Here is a 16,341-nt window from a genome sequence, read left to right as displayed (position 1 = left end):
CAGCAGCAAGTTTAGCTTAGCATAGAGACTGGAAGCAGGGCTCTGTCAAAACGGTGACAATAGCCTTAAAAGTTGTTAAGTCTGTACAAAAACAAAAGTGTAAAAACAACATAAGTAAAGAAGTTAAATCAGTACTTCTACTTTTACCAGAGTATATGTTAACACAATTATCTCTTCTTCTACTTGAGCACGGGCAGTGAGTACTTTTGCCATCTCTGACGGCCTCTGTATTGTTCTGTTTAGAGTATGTATATATTGTGTGTATAGACTAGTGTGTATATTTTTTTGTTTTGGTTGTTTTGTGTTTTGTGTGTAAGCACAGTGTGAGCAACAATGCTCCAAAGAAAAATTCCTCGTATGTGTCCTCATACCTGGCGAATAAAGCTGATTCTGATTCTGATTCTGATTCTGGTATGCAGGTCACTTGATGTAATCCAAGCAAATACATAAGGCCCCCCCCCAACAGTTTTGTGATACGTGGCGTGTAACTGTATGTCAATGATCAAGCTTGTTGCTGTGACCAAGAAACCACCAGCACAATGACTGATACATCATCAGTTCCCAAATTGTCTTGGATGCCAAATATTTGAATTCAAAGTCAGAATTCAATTGACATGTAAGAAAAATACAATGCACGTCCAGCTTCTACATTTCCAAATGAGTCAGCTTCCCCAATTTCTGAGTAACAGGAAAATAGCCTGATAAGCAGACATGTGCAGCGCAACCTCAAAAAGCCATAAAGCAAATGCTTGTGGCTTAAAGGTGGAGCTCCCGCTCATGAAACATCAGCCAGGAGCAGTCTCTGTGGCGCAATAGGTCAGCGCAGTCGGCTGTTAACTGAAAGGATGGTGGTTCATGTCCACCCAAGGACGTTTGTTGCTTAAATAACCTGGAGTAAGCCAACTCTAGGGTTTATCATTCTGCAGGTGAATATAGAGCAGCCCAAAGATAACCCAAGTGGCCTTACCTTTATCTGAAGGTACAGTTCTGAAAACCATGTACTGTACATATTAATCTTTACGGTCATTGGTATGCAGGTCACTTGATGTAATACAAGCAAATACATAAGGCCAGACAGAGACAAAAAGTGAGAGAAAAGAAAAAGAGACTAGCTGTCTAAAGGATAACCAGTTGAGATTGTGTGCGTCTTTGAGAACTGTAAGTCATATAACTCATGTTGTCAGTTCATTTAAAATAATGAGGAAGAATTTGACAAATCAAAATCAAGTCCAGGAACTTATTCTTTCAAACATCACACCTGAGTCTCTCAAGTCCTGACCATTCCCTGACCGGGAATCGAACCCAGGCCGCGGCGGTGAGAGCGCCGAATCCTAGCCACTAGACCGTCAGGGAGTCACATCTTTCAAATTTATTTTTGTAGATGTGAGTTTTCTTTTCACTTACTGGAATAACTCATATTGTTTTAGGCGAGGAATGGCGCCTGGCTAGAGCTTCAGAAGGCAGGACATGACAGATTACACATCTGTCACATAGTCAGTTTGTAGTCTTAAATACCAAGTCTCTTGCTGTTCCTTGACTAGTTGGCCACCCCTGCTTTGCATCGCTCCAGGTATGTAGAAAAAAAATCTGTTATGCACCTTTGCATTGCGCTAAAATGTCAAAATTTGGACCTGAATCCAACAATAACATTACTTGACACTCACATACATTGGTTTTCAGTTAAAAATGTTGGTTAGGGGTTTAGTTACTGCTTGAAAAAATGAAAAGAATTGTTATTGAGATGGAGGCAGATGAAATGTTTACGACCCATCAATGATGACAAAAGGATACATACACTGTCTGGGTCTGATTTAAAGGAAATGGTACTCTTTAAAACGTTAAACTAATGAGGAAGAATTTGACAAATCAACCAAAAACTTGCTCTTTTAAATCTGGGATGTAATCAGGGAGTTACATCTATCAAATTTAATTTAACATATTGTTGGTTATATTGTTTTAGGCAAGAAATGGCTCATGGCTAGAGATTTAGAAGGCAGTGGTGCAAAATGCAAAACTGCCTGTTTCGATTTAATTACATGGTAATAATACAAAAACAGAGGTGTAGTGATTACTTGGAAATGCTTCAGGTAGTTTCTGAAATAAAAAACATGAATCAGTGGTGGAAAATGCAAAACTGTTTCTATTTTATTACGTAGTACTATTACAGTGACAGAGGTGTAGTGATTACCTGGAAATACTTCCGGTAGTTACTGTCAAACAACCATGAATCAGTGGTGGAAAATGCAAAACTGCCTGTTTCAATTTTATTATATGGTAATATTAGAATAACAGAGGTGCAGAGATTAGAGGTGCAGAGATCACCTGGAAATACTTACCATGAAATATGTCTTGTCCTTCACGTACGTAACGCTGTGCAATCTGACCAGCAGCTAAACACCTTCCACCATCAAGCACTGGCGACTGGAATCCTTGTAACACGTTTATTTGAGTAACAAAGGGTGAAACTGGGAGAAAACACAATGACCAGTTACTTAGATAGTAATGAGTCACAGATATTAAACAAAGATAATTGTAAAAACAATATAACTACACAACAGGCTAGCAAAAATGTAAGATGAAATAAAGAAACACGTAATGTATTGTTATACAGTGTACGTAGTATAACCTATGTTGGGTATCTAAATAAACTAAGATATACTTACATGTGGCATTACCCAAGATAAAAGTGGCAAACTAGCTTACTGAAGTATACCGTCAGTTAGGGCTGAACAATATTGTGTTTTAGCATCAACATCGCGATGTGCGCATGCGCGAAAGTCACATTGCAGGACGTTACGATGTTGACGCTAATACTTTTTTGCTGCTTGATAGAAAAGTAACCTTTCACCGTTTCTCCTTTACATGATTATTACCATCCGACCGTTACCCTTTAAGACAGGTAGCCATGTGGGCAACGTGTGGATGTGACGTTAGTCCGATGGGGTTTATTGTTATGGGAAGTGAGGCTCTCCGTGTGTAGAAAAGTAGCCTACCATTGGCAACAGCTGCCTCTGACACAGTGATGTCATAGTATTTGATGGGTAGTGAGTGACGCTACAGTAGTTGGGGTTTTATGTTCTCCTCAAATACAAACTAAACCCCCTGATTAATGCAACATAATCACAACGTCTCCCGGCCATTTCCCACCGCAGAAAGCTGCTATCAGCCAAGCTAAAGCTAATATAGTTAGCTTAAAGAAACAAGCAGAAAGCTGCTACCAGCCAGGCTAAAGCTAATACAACTAGCCCAAAGAAACAAGAGGCATGCAGGTCTGGTCAGTTTATCAAACTGACGAGCTGGCCTCGCTAGTCGACCACAACCTGAAATTTAGAGGAAGCAACATGCAGTCACTGTCATTCACGTTAACCTGGATTGATTATTATATGAATACAATGGTGTCATGCTAGTCAACCAGAGTATTTCTACCTGATGTCCCTCTCCAAAATCACTTCAGAAGAGTAATGTTAGTCACAGCGCTTACTTGCTTTGGTGTTTGTAAAGCAATAAAGTTCAACAAAGAATATGAAGGTAAATATGGTTCAAATGTGAGAGCGCGTAGATGTGATGTGAGCACTTAGAGAATATGATTTGAGAGCTTGTAGAAAAAAATTCTGTACTTGTACTTTATTTCATTTTTTTTTCACTTCAGTCACTTTTCCACAGCGGCGAGTCTGCGCCCTCGACTTTTGCAACACTTCTTGCGATACATTTGGTGCAAAACTAAGTTGTACCTGTGGACTTAGTCTGTGGAGCTCTGCGCCAACAGGATGGGGGGAGGGGCCAGCAGGGTTTTTATCCTCAGATGAGGGACAACTCTGTCCGGCTTATTTATGTAGCATGAAAGCTAGCATAAGCTTACTAGCATCTAGCCCGCTTCTAAATACTGTAAATACCTTTAATTATCTCAACACTTTTTAACAGTTAAACTGAAACACTGGAGCTCCAGGTGCTGCAGACGCAGACGGTCCGCCGTCAGTGGGGCTCGGCCAGCGGGGAAAGATCGCTAGAAATCTCCGCTGCCGACCTCAACGGGATCTGATCTCCAGCGAGACATGGAAAGCTCCAGACCCGATAGCAGCGGCGCAACCCCCCGGGAGCCCACCGCCAGTGTTGGGGGAATAGCAAGCTAGCGTTAGCAAACTAACCAACCAGCCTGCTTAAAAAAAATAAAAATGTAATTTAAAATGCACGCGTTATACCCATTGATGGCGGTCCGTCCGTGGCTGCAAGACCTGGAGATCACCGCCAGTGTTTTAGTTTGACTGTTTAAAGTGTTAGGATAATTAAAATGTATTTATTTATAAGCGGTGTTAGTTTGCTAACGCTAGCCTGCTAATCCACCAACACTAGTGGTGAGCGGGTCTGAAGCTATCCATGTCCGTCTGCAGCTGCAGGACCTGGAGCTCACCGCCAGTGTTTCAGTTTGACTGTTAAAAAGTGTTGAGATAATTAAAAAGTATTTGTTTAGAAGCAGGCTGGCTGCTAGTTAGCTAACGCTAGCTTCCATGCTACATAAATAAGCCGGACAGAGTTGTCCCTCACAGAAAAAAACACAGGTAAAATTAAAAAACACTGCATAAGCTTTGCTACTGTGTGTTTATTTAAATATAGGTACACCTACATGTAGGGTGACGAGATTGCAATATAAGCCTGTATATTAATATTAGGACTATCCATATGTCAAGGGTGTATATTTTCATTAGGCGGTGCAGTACAGCCCGATCCAGCAGAGGAGAGTTCTAGCCCAACCAGGCTCCTCTCTTTACATTGTAAGCCTCACTGGGTGTCCAAACTAAAATGATAAGAGGCAACTTGGTAGACTCCTTACTGATGTTTATAGCTGTACTCACAATGCCCTTTTTTTTTAAACACCAGCCAATCACAAGTCTTACATGTGAATAATCAATGTGTGAGTAATCAGGGAGCTCAAATAAAAGATAGTTGCAAGGTCTACCAAATGTTTAACTTTACTACCCGTAAGCTGTTGGAACCTTAGTTGCCACAGGTTCCCAAATCTCCCCTCAAAATGTCAATCACAGACACTGAAGTGTGCTGGGCCCATAACCCAGAGGTTGAGGGATTGAAACCATCCTCTTCTAATTCCTGTGCTTTGTATCAGCATCAAGTCTATTTCCAGTCTGTTGATGTTTAACAAAGCATCTGATGTTGCAAGTGTCTGAAGTGAAATGTCTCCACCTGCTGAAGAGTAAATTTAATGGCATGTTGAGATTATTTCATCCATAAAAAAAGAAACTACAGTGCTCATACTCCTTTATTCCCGCTGTAACACCCATAAAAACTGGAGTGTAATACAGTAAATATACTACACTACAGGTAATAAATACTGTAAATAGAAACTGTAAAACATGTACGTTCAAAGTGCTTGTTGTGCTGTCTACCAGTCAGATTACCACAGGAGGTAATATCTGTTGCAGCTCTTTTAAAGACTCAACCATAATACCTGCTGGAGATGCCAGGTCCTCATACATGTAAAGCATGAGCTCTACCACTGAGCTACATCCCCTGAAGATTTTGAAATTCTTTTGACTTTTTTCTGAGATAGACTTAGACTTATCTTTATTAATCCTTTTGGGATGACTCCCGCAAGGAAATTGAAATATGCGGTGGCTTGAAATCAAACCTGGGCAAAATGCTTGCACTGCTACGATATAAATCATAGTTGAAAAGTAACACACCTGTTGCCTTTCTGCTGGACAATACAACGTTCACTGCAAATCTTGTAACACAGATTGATAAGAAATACATTGGTGGAGACTGGTTGCTTCCAGTAGTTATGAGATAACACAATATTGTTTATGAAGGCACATCTGCGATTTGGAATACTTTGATGTGTCATTGGTTTGCTACCACTCTTAAAAAACAGCGCTCGTTGTCGGCAGGATTCGAACCTGCACGGGGAGACCCCAATGGATTTCTAGTCCATCACCTTAACCACTCGGCCACAACAACGTAATAAGCAGTGCTATGACTGTTTGCAGAAATGTTCATGTAGCACCTCAACACACCATATAATGCCTAAACTGCACTTGCAAAATAGCAGGGTGTTCAAATACTTATTTTCCTCACTGTATGATTCCTATGCATTGTGTATGGTAGCCATTACAATGTTATTTATTTATTTTATTACCACACACACAGCCTTAGCAGAGCTAACCCCCCCCCCCCATCTTTATCCTGATGCTTGATTGTAACAAAGCATCAACAGAGAGAAGTTGACTCCGTTGGTGTTTTAACAGACACACCTGGGCCAAATTGAAAACCAGATTCAGCTTTAAATCTTTTTAAATCCTAATCTAGTCCTCATTAAGTTTCAAATAATTTCACAGGAGTTAGTTATTATTTTTGATCATCAATACCAAATTGAATCTAATTGGATGGGAACATACACAGACTTCTCACAAAATCCCACTTGAATTCATATCTTGCTACTCGGTCAGAATCTTATTAACCTGGAGTCCCAGTCTCTGTCACAAGAAATAAGCTATATGTTTATATATGTTTTAGGCCTATTGGCAGACAGACATTTAAAATGTAGGCAATGGCAAATAAAGAATAAAGAATAAAGAATAAAGAGCCTTTTGCTGTCTGCGCTCAGCTTCAAACAACAATGTTAAAAACAACAGACAAAGCCAGAAATCTGGGTGTAGTCATGGACTCAGACCTGAACTTTACCAGCCACATTAAGACAATAACAAAGTCAGCCTACTATCACCTTAAGAATATATCAAGGGTTAAAGGACTTATGTGTCAACAGGATTTGGAAAAACTTGTCCATGCCTTTATCTTCAGTAGACTTGACTACTGTAACGGGGTCTTTACAGGTCTCCCTAAAAAATCAATCAGACAGCTACAGCTGATTCAGAACGCTGCTGCTCGAGTCCTCACTAAGACCAAGAGACTGGATCACATCACTCCAGTTCTGAAGTCTTTACACTGGCTTCCTGTGTCTCAAAGAATTGATTTCAAAGTACTCTTGCTACTTTATAAATCACTTAACGGTTTAGGTCCAAAATATATTTCTGATCTGCTACTACACTATGACCCCCCCAGACCTCTCAGGTCATCTGGGACAGGTCTACTTTCTGTCCCCAGAGTCAGAACTAAACAGGGTGAAGCAGCTTTCAGTTTCTATGCTCCTCATATCTGGAATAAACTCCCAGAAACCTGCAGATCCGCTGCTACTCTCAGTTCTTTTAAATCAAGGCTGAAGACCTTCCTTTTTGATGCTGCCTTTCTTTAAATGACTGCTCATTTCTTTAAATTTCTTATGCTGCACTGTAACTTTTATTCTTGTGTTTTATGTGTCTATTTTTTTTAACTGTCTATTCATGTGTTTTATCAGTTTTTAATGCTTATGATTTTTAACTGTTTGTACTTGTGTTTTATCTGTTTAACTGATTTTATGTAAAGCACTTTGAATTGCCCTGTTGCTGAAATGTGCTCTACAAATAAAGCTGCCTTGCCTTGCCTTCCAACAAGACAATGATCCCAAACATACAGCAAAATCTACAAAGGAATGGTTCCCAAATAAACGTATCCAGGTGTTAGAATGGCCAAGTCAAAGTCCAGACCTGAATCCAATCGAGAATCTGTGGAAAGAACTGAAAACTGCTGTTCACAAACGCTCTCCATCCAACCTCACTGAGCTCGAGCTGTTTTTCAAGGAAGAATGGGCAAGAATTTCAGTCTCTCGATGTGCAAAACTGATAGAGACATACCCCAAGCGACTTGCAGCTGGAATCGCAGCAAAAGGTGGCTCTACAAAGTATTAACGCAAGGGGGCCGATATATTTTTTCAGTTTTTTATTTGCTAAAAAAGTTTAAAATATCCAATAGATTTCGTTCCACTTCACAATTGTGTCCCACTTGTTGGTGATTCTTCACAAAAATAAAAATTGTATATCTTTATTTTTGAAGCCTGAAATGTGTCAAAAGGTTGAAAAGTTCAAGGGGGCCGAATACTTTCGCAAGGCACTGTATGTTTAAAAAAAAAAAAAGATAAATTGTATCTGTGACTGTAAGTATTGTTGTGCATATTTACAATAAAAATATTACAAAAAAAAAGTTATGTAATGTAAGTAATGTAGTCAGTAATATTAAATTAATTATACCCGGGATCCTGTGTGCATTCCATGCCTCTGTGACTTTTGTGATGCCAATCCTAGCCAGCTGGCATGTCTTTGGTTTGACACATAATATTTTGATGTTTTGTCCTCTATGTTGACTTCCTCTTGGTCCCCCAGCTCTACCAAAGCTGTCTTCAAAGGGTAGTTGACTCTGGGATTCACCTCCCACCACATTCTCTCATTCACATGGATCTGTGCAGGTTTTTAAGGATAGTGTAAGTCTGCCAGCCTTCATTAGAAATGCAATTGCAAGAAACCTGGATTAATTTTTAACAAAACATTCATTTCACCCTTGTAGAAGGAGTCTGACGGTAAGGCTGCCTTTTAGTATTGTGTCTGTATTCTGCCAGATTTTCCTGTATGAATAATGCCAGATAAAACTTTTTCCCACAGTCAACTCTGACCTGATCCCATAGTCCATAGGAAAGTACAGCAGGTCTGAGGACAAATCACAGACAAACATAAAATATTACCTAAACAGCATTGGTCTAAGCCATAAATCCCTAAAGTGCCAATTAAAAGTCCAAAGCATTTCATTTTTTACACACACACACACACACGCTTTATTTGTAGAGCACATTTCAGCAACAGGGCAATTCAAAGTGCTTTACATAAAATCAGTTAAACAGATAAAACACAAGTACAAACAGTTAAAAATCATAAGCATTAAAAACTGATAAAACACATGAATAGACAGTTAAAAACAAAATAGAAACATTAGGACACATAAAACACAAGAAAAAAAGTTACAGTGCAGCATAAGAAATTTAAAGAAATGAGCAGTCATGTAAAGAAAGGCAGCATCAAAAAGAAAGGTCTTCAGCCTTGATTTAACAGAACTGAGAGTAGCAGCGGATCTACAGGTTTCTGGGAGTTTGTTCCAGATATGAGGAGCATAGAAACTGAAAGCTGCTTCACCCTGTTTAGTTCTGACTCTGGGGACAGAAAGTAGACCTGTCCCAGATGACCTGAGAGGTCACACACACACAAGGTGGTGTGACACTATGGGCTTTTTTTTTCAGACTTGTTTTTAGTTTTGCTGAAGCACATTCATGATCCCTAATACCTTTCTAAACCACTTACCCTGGTCCCTGACCCCTGCCCCCAGAGCTGGTATCTGTTCCTCAGCGGAGCAGGTCGGGCCCTCTGCTCTGGCTGACTGGAGGTCGGCGGATTCAGACGAGGAGGCCTCAAAGACCAACTGCTCTCGCAGCATCTGGTCCTAGTCTTCTGGCAGCGAGACCTCCAAAGACCAACTGCTTTAGCAGCATCTGGTCCTAGTCTTCTGGCAGCGAGGCCTCCAAAGACCAACTGCTTTCGCAGCGCCTAGTCTCTGCCGAAGCCGCTGGCCTCCAGCTACCCGGAGCAGGACCCTGAACTTAAAGACTCAACATGGCTTGTACTTATAAGGTCCTCTATGGACGTTTTGTGACCTCACTCATGAGGTCATCGTGAACTCACAGCTGATTGGCCAGTAGTTCTTTAGATGTGTTATAGAATGCTGTGATGTCATACACCGTAGAAAATTCCAGTCTATAAGACTTTATCATTTTATTTGTATTTATTTTTGAGGGATGAAAACAAAACATATTGTAATACATTATGAGAATATACACATCACACTATACATGTGTAAATTAATTTAACGTGTTTAGAGCAGACATATTTTCACCTGTAGGTCGGTAACTAGGAGTTTATTAAACCAAAACTAGAGCTGTGATGGTTGGAGAAGTGAAAAGATGACCCAAACGGCTTTTCATAGTTTTATTTAGTTTCTTTCGACTTTGAATGAAGTGCGTGTTTTACGATGCTAAAATTACTGTTTATTTACATGGAGTCTGATGGATTTAGCAATTTTAATTACGTGGATTTTTTAATGTTTAAAAAAGAATCTTACTCTTCAACAGAAAGGTCAACCTACTTAAATCCTTTCCATAAAGTTGTCAAAAATTTAGAATAATAATCAGAGCCTCTCAGTGGCAAAACAAGCACTTTTGTGAAGGTATATACTAGGGATGATCCGAGTACCCGGCTGAAACGAGAATCCGGTACGGATAAAGCACTTCTGCCGAGTACAAGTATTATCCGAGTAATATGAGTCAATATCCGTGCTCGGATTGAATAAAACTCCTCAACTGGCCGCGCAGCGTTCTGTGATAATCACAGCACCCCCCCCCCGCCTACAAACCCGCTCGGATCAATCACACACACACACAGAACATGGAGAAATGCGCTCCCTCGGCCGCTCTCTCTCTCTCTCTCTCTCGCTCTCTCTCTCGCTCTCTCCTGCTCCGTAAGTCAATTCGGTCTGCGGATCTGTTCCGTTAACGTTTAGGGTTTCTTCAGCTTCAGGTTTGTTTTTAACTTCGGTTTGTAGTCCTTACATAGTAACCAGTAGATTTCTGGTGAACGTGGGGTTTGTAGTCCTTACATAGTAACCAGTAGATTTCTGGTGAACGTGGGGTTTGTAGTCCTTACATAGTAACCAGTAGATTTCTGGTGAACGTGGGGTTTGTAGTCCTTACATAGTAACCAGTAGATTTCTGGTGAACGTGGGTTTCAGACATGCTGCTTGTTTTAAATGCAACTCCAGTTGCGTCTCTGCCATCGGAGATTTTTTTTTTTAACTGTCAGCTCACACACACACACACATTTCACACATACCTGGTGTGGAAATAAAAAAACTAAAAAAGAACCAAAAACAAAAAAAATCACACTGATCATAAAAAAATAAAAAGTTAAAAAAGAAAGTTATATTGAGTATGAAAACTCTTGTTCATTACATTTTACTTCATAATTGCAACCGCATGTGTTGTATTAATTGTTGCAAAACGTTCTGTATATAGTTTGTTTGTTACCATGACAACACCATTGATCTGAAGCTCGATGCTGTCATGTAAATAGTTTTCAAATCAGCAATAAATATAACAGTTTCTGATCAACTCATATCAATTGCATGCTTAAATAACATACCGGTTAAAGCCCCGCACATTTCAAGAGAACCCGACCCACTTCCGGGTTAAATCTGACCACTTCCGGTTTAGGCCCCGCCCAGTCCGAGTACGGATCCGGATACAGATAATTCATGTGGTAAACAGATACAGATACAGATACAGATAATGCTGTACTCGCTCATCCCTAGTGTATATGCATTTATCAAAACAAAAGTTGATGTTTATAAATTTATCAAAACAAAAGTTGATGTTTATAAATTTATCAAAACAAAAGTTGATGTGTATATACATTAATAAAAAGAAAGTTAATGTGTTTATGCATTAATCTAAAAGGAAGTTGATGTGTATATTTATTGATCAGTAGACCTCGTGGCACAACGGTAGCGTGTCTGACTCCAGATCAGAAAGTTGTGTGTTCAAATTACGTTGGGATCAAATGTTTAGGGGGGGGCAGTAGATCATTCGGTTGGGAACCAGAGGGTTGCTGGTTTAAATCCCCATGTGGACCAAAGTGTGGTTGGTGGCTGGAGAGATGCCACTTCACCTCCTGGGCACTGCCAAGTGCTCTGAAGCAAGGCACTGAACCCCCAACCCCTCAGGGTGTTGGACCACTTTGATATGTCAGTTTAAATAACCCTTTTGTTGTAAGAGAAATAGTTTAATTTGTTATGAATCTATTTTGTAATTTTACACGTGTAAAAATATCAGAAAACATATCGATATTGCAGTTTTCATAATCAATATTGCAATATCACATTTTGTCAATATCGTGCCGCCCTAGTGTGTGTGTGTGTGTGTGTGTGTGTGTGTGTGTTGGGAGTGGGGCTGCTAATGTCAAGGGCTGGGAGGAGATGGATGCAGAACAACGTGGTAGTACAGTGTGTGTCTGTGTGTGTGTGTGTGTGTGTGTGTGTGTGTGTGTGTATGAGTGAGAGAGAGAGAGACAAATAAAAAAAGCTTCAAGTAGACTCTTATAATATAATCATTTTGTTTCTATAATTTAAATTAAAATATCTGACTTTACTGCCACTATCTGTTTCTGCTTCTCTACCATATTTATAGTGTGTGATTTGCATAATACCAATCATAGCCTACATCACATATAAAACTACCTCTGTCCCTGTTCTGTTTTTAAAGACACAACATTAGGTTTTTTAATCAGACTGACAGTCAAACTGGAAATGTCCCCGTGTTTCTCCATTTTCAGGGATTATGTTCCCAGTTTTGATCTCGGACGTCTAGTGACTTTATATCATATCAGAATATTCTATTACTACCCACTATGAATATTAAAATACACCTAACCATGTGTCCTGTATCATAGCTACATGTATGACCTTTGCAGCAAAAGAACATGTGAAAATCAGTTTGGTATTCAGTGAGGTTGATTGGTTGTTTAGAGGCTAAAAACAGGTTTAAACTAACAGTCCCTGTTTAAGGCTGTTGGGTGCTAACTCTAGCAGGAGGATAACACGGGTAGACACCACCGATTGGTTTCATTTCTCTCTCCACTGACAGACCTCCTAATGTTCAAACTACAGAGCTACGTGTTGAAATTGACTGGAATTCTCCTTTAAGGAAAAGTCCATCTGCTTTAAAAAGATGTCTTAATGCACCTCTCCATATTTCCTGACATTTGCCGTTACAATCAGATATGTCACTGTAAAAAATAGAATGTTGGCACATGTAGGGAGCTGCGTTGGGAACCGGAGGGTCGCCGGTTCAAGTCCCCATGCGGACCAAATTACAGAGTGGTTGGATGCCACTTCACATCCTGGTAACTGCCAGGTACCCCCCCAACCGCTCAAGGCGCTGGTCCAGCTGGTAGCCTACTCACTCTGACATCTCTCCATTAATGCTTGAATAGATCCTGAGCGTGTGTGTGTGTATTTCAGGCCTGTGTGGGATTACTGAAAAAGTGTACACAGAGTGTAAATTGTAATTTCCCCACTGGGGATCAATAAATATTATAGATGAAATTATATTAATCAAAAGAAAGATTATGTGTATGTATTACTCAAAAAGAACGTAGAGGCATATAACGTATAGGCATATATGCATATGTGTATATGCCTTAAAAAGAACACATATGCATTAATCAAAACGAAAGTTGATGTGTACTTGCATTAATCAGCAGACCTCGTGGCGCAATGGTAGCGTGTCTGACTCCAGATCAGAAGGTTGCGTGTTCAAATCACGTTGGGGTCAAATGTCCTTACTGCAGTTTGTGTGTGTATTTCAGCCCTGTGAGTGATTAGTAACTGAGTGTAAATTGTAATTTCCCACTGAGGATCATTAAGTTATTTTAATCCAGTGGTTCTCAACCGGTGGGGCGCGCCCCCTCTCTCCTGGGGGGCGCGAGTAGACTACAGGATGGGAGGTGAAAAAGACTGCTCAACCACGGGAGCTGCCGTGAGCCCCTCTCCCGTCCAAAAGCACTCACAGTTAGCAGTAGCCTCGCGCAGCAGGCACAGCCTGCAGTCAGAGCAGAGAGAAGACACACACCCCTCCGCGTCCAGGCTAGGGTGACCACCCGTCCCGCGTAGCGCGTGCGCGCACAGCGTTGAAGCCCAATTCATACGTCCCGCAAATTGAGACCGTGTCACGCATAATCAATGCTTGCTCAAAAAAAAGTGGTCGCTCTATCTTGGAGCCGAGGCAGCCAAACGAACAACTCGTTCGGGATGAACTGCGCCTGTAAGAGAGCCGGCGGCAGCAGCCAGTAGGGGGGGGGGGACAAAAGCTGAGGTAAAGTCGGACAGTTTCCAGCCAATTTCAGAAGAGGAGGTGACAAAAACACTGTGGTGCGATTCCGATTTAATAAAATATAATCAGACCCACATATCAGCTGGAACAGTCTCTAGTTTTAATTGTAGCTCTCAGAATGTTCTACATGAGATCTGATGCTGATTTTAATTAACAACAGACTGGAGATGATCTGTGATCTGAACGGATTTAGTCTCTCTGACTTCTAAACGTCACTATCAGCCAGAATGTACAGAATATGACTGTAAATCAGCCAAATAGTTAAAATCCCTCTGATTCGTTGTCATGACAGCGCACGCACGTGCATACCAGACACTGGGAAGGGACTTTTAGGAACGCGCTTTCCAATTCAAAAAATGGAGAAAGAGCCCGAGTCTGAGCAGTCAGGCCCCCCACCATCAGTTAAAAAGAGAAGGTGGGTACAAGGAAGACTGGGAAGACTCTTTTGTTTAAACTGTTCCTGTGGTGTTGAGAAACTACAATTCCTGTTAGTCCTATAATTTTATATTATGTATTTAAAGTGAATAAATTGTAAGGAAATATAAAATTAAATAGCTAAAGTAAATCGTAAGTGGAAGTGCATCTGTCAATTATATTATAATTGTATGAATGTTCAAAATATTAATCTTTATTTAGAAAATACACATTGGTTGGCCTATTCATGAGCTTACATCAGCAGTTACACATGTTCAGGGCATAGGGCATTATTAATATACCATGTAAGGTGGTATGTGCTAGAAATGGGTAAACCAGTATTAGTGAGTCTGCTCGTGGGGGGGAGGGGGGGTAGGCACCGCTGCGCCAGGCAGTGTCCCACATTGTCCCTCAGAAACATACCACTTGTCCCCCCTTGGGCTTATTAGCAGGTGGTCACCCTATTCTTAAGTAAGTTTTATCTTGAAGCTTTTGAGTGTTCTTTAGGTTTTTATCTGCTTTAACTATTACCGGACAGCGGGGGCACGGAGCGCAGCAGAGCGGCCATTAGGGAGGAATCCACTCCGTGTTCAGTTCCATTTAGAACTGGCGGCAAAAATCTTAACGTTGGAACTTTATGATGAATAGAAATGTTGACAGGTTGATTTCTGTTAATAACAAACACAACTATAGTCAATAGAAAAAAACAAAATATGACAAGCCATCTTGGTTCATCTTTCCACTGTTCCTACAATCACCACTGGTTGGAAACTAAAGGATCCAAACTCAAAGGATGTTCCTCTTTAACTAAAAGGTCTATCTCTGTAGGGATCCATCCCATAATGTTGTCACACACTTAGAATAATAATCTGAGTCTGTCAGCAGCAACAACACAACCTTTAGTGGACGCTGACTTTACCTTTAAATTAGGAGTTTAAACAGAGACACAACAGGAAGAATAAATCCATCAAATCAGTCCCCAATAATCAGCATATGGCCTTGTTTTATTTCAGGTAGTCAGCATGGAGCTGTTCCACATTCCCAGACATTTAAAACAAGTCAATCATTGGCGTTATTCTACGAGTCAGATGAATAAATCAGCTGTTTGCTATTTGAGCTGCTCTTTCCTGCTGCTCCGTCATTCTTTAGTGTCTTCTGGAAACAGGTTGCCGTCCTTTATGTTTCTTTTGGATGACATCATCAGTGTCTTTGCTTTAGTCTGAAGAAACTCCAACAGATTTAAAACCACATGCAGTCACAGAAAATACAACCAGGGATAGAAAATGAAATGAAATGAAATGAAAAGTCCCCAAAGTAGGAAAATATAATGTTAATCTACCAAACAACAATAACTGGAGAGCATCCAATTAAAATGGGCGACTTCCAGTATGTCAATAATGAAGACAGGGATGTTTGGACATATTACAGATTAATTTTTATTTTATTTAACCTTTATTAACCAGGTACAATCCACTGAGCTACAGTAACTCTTCTTCCAGGGAGTCCTGGCAAGACGGTGGCAATAATTTCATAATACATAAAAGTCAGGACAATGGTTCCGTACTACACCACGAATCTCTATGGATACTACAACACAAACAAGACTTTACAGTTAACTTAAGCTAATGCAGACATCCAACTTAAAATCAGGTTCCACTGAGATTTGAACTCAGATCACTGGATTCAGAGTCCAGAGTGCTAACCATTACACCATGGAACCCTTAAAAGTGTTGCAAGGGTTTGCTGGACAGTTTCTTTCATAATATCCACATGTATGCTATTAAAGGCACACAACAATCACAATGAAGATGAAAAAAAAAACAATGGCTTGCCAACTTAAGCATGGTTTTTAGTAGCTAAGCGTTCAGAGGATGTGGGAAGAAGAAGTCAAGAACAGGTTTTTTTGGAAGGACTTGCCACAGAACGTGAATACAGCAGTAGATATGTCTACTGTGTACAACAACACATGGTACTTTACATCTGTTGGAAAATAAAGATGCTCACAAACGCTGCACTTGCAATTGGTCTTGGGCACATCATGTCCTCTTACATACAAAGAA

At 40.3% G+C, this 16,341-nt stretch overlaps 3 non-coding genes across 3 annotated transcripts; 1 reads left to right on the top strand and 2 right to left on the bottom strand.

Annotated features, from left to right (window-relative positions):
• Positions 1-5,888: 5,888 nt before the first annotated feature.
• On the bottom strand, positions 5,889-5,970 carry trnas-aga (transfer RNA serine (anticodon AGA)). The gene has a single exon. It is a non-coding gene; the product is annotated as a tRNA-Ser (tRNA).
• Positions 5,971-13,237: 7,267 nt separating this feature from the next.
• On the top strand, positions 13,238-13,309 carry trnaw-cca (transfer RNA tryptophan (anticodon CCA)). Its single transcript has one exon. It is a non-coding gene; the product is annotated as a tRNA-Trp (tRNA).
• A 2,620-nt stretch (positions 13,310-15,929) lies between these two features.
• Positions 15,930-16,001, bottom strand: trnaq-cug (transfer RNA glutamine (anticodon CUG)). The gene has a single exon. It is a non-coding gene; the product is annotated as a tRNA-Gln (tRNA).
• Between the last annotated feature and the right edge of the window lie 340 nt (positions 16,002-16,341).

Source organism: Etheostoma spectabile, unplaced genomic scaffold, assembly GCF_008692095.1.
Source record: "Etheostoma spectabile isolate EspeVRDwgs_2016 unplaced genomic scaffold, UIUC_Espe_1.0 scaffold00018497, whole genome shotgun sequence".
Classification (NCBI taxonomy): domain Eukaryota; kingdom Metazoa; phylum Chordata; class Actinopteri; order Perciformes; family Percidae; genus Etheostoma; species Etheostoma spectabile.
This window is presented reverse-complemented; position numbering and strand designations above follow the sequence as displayed.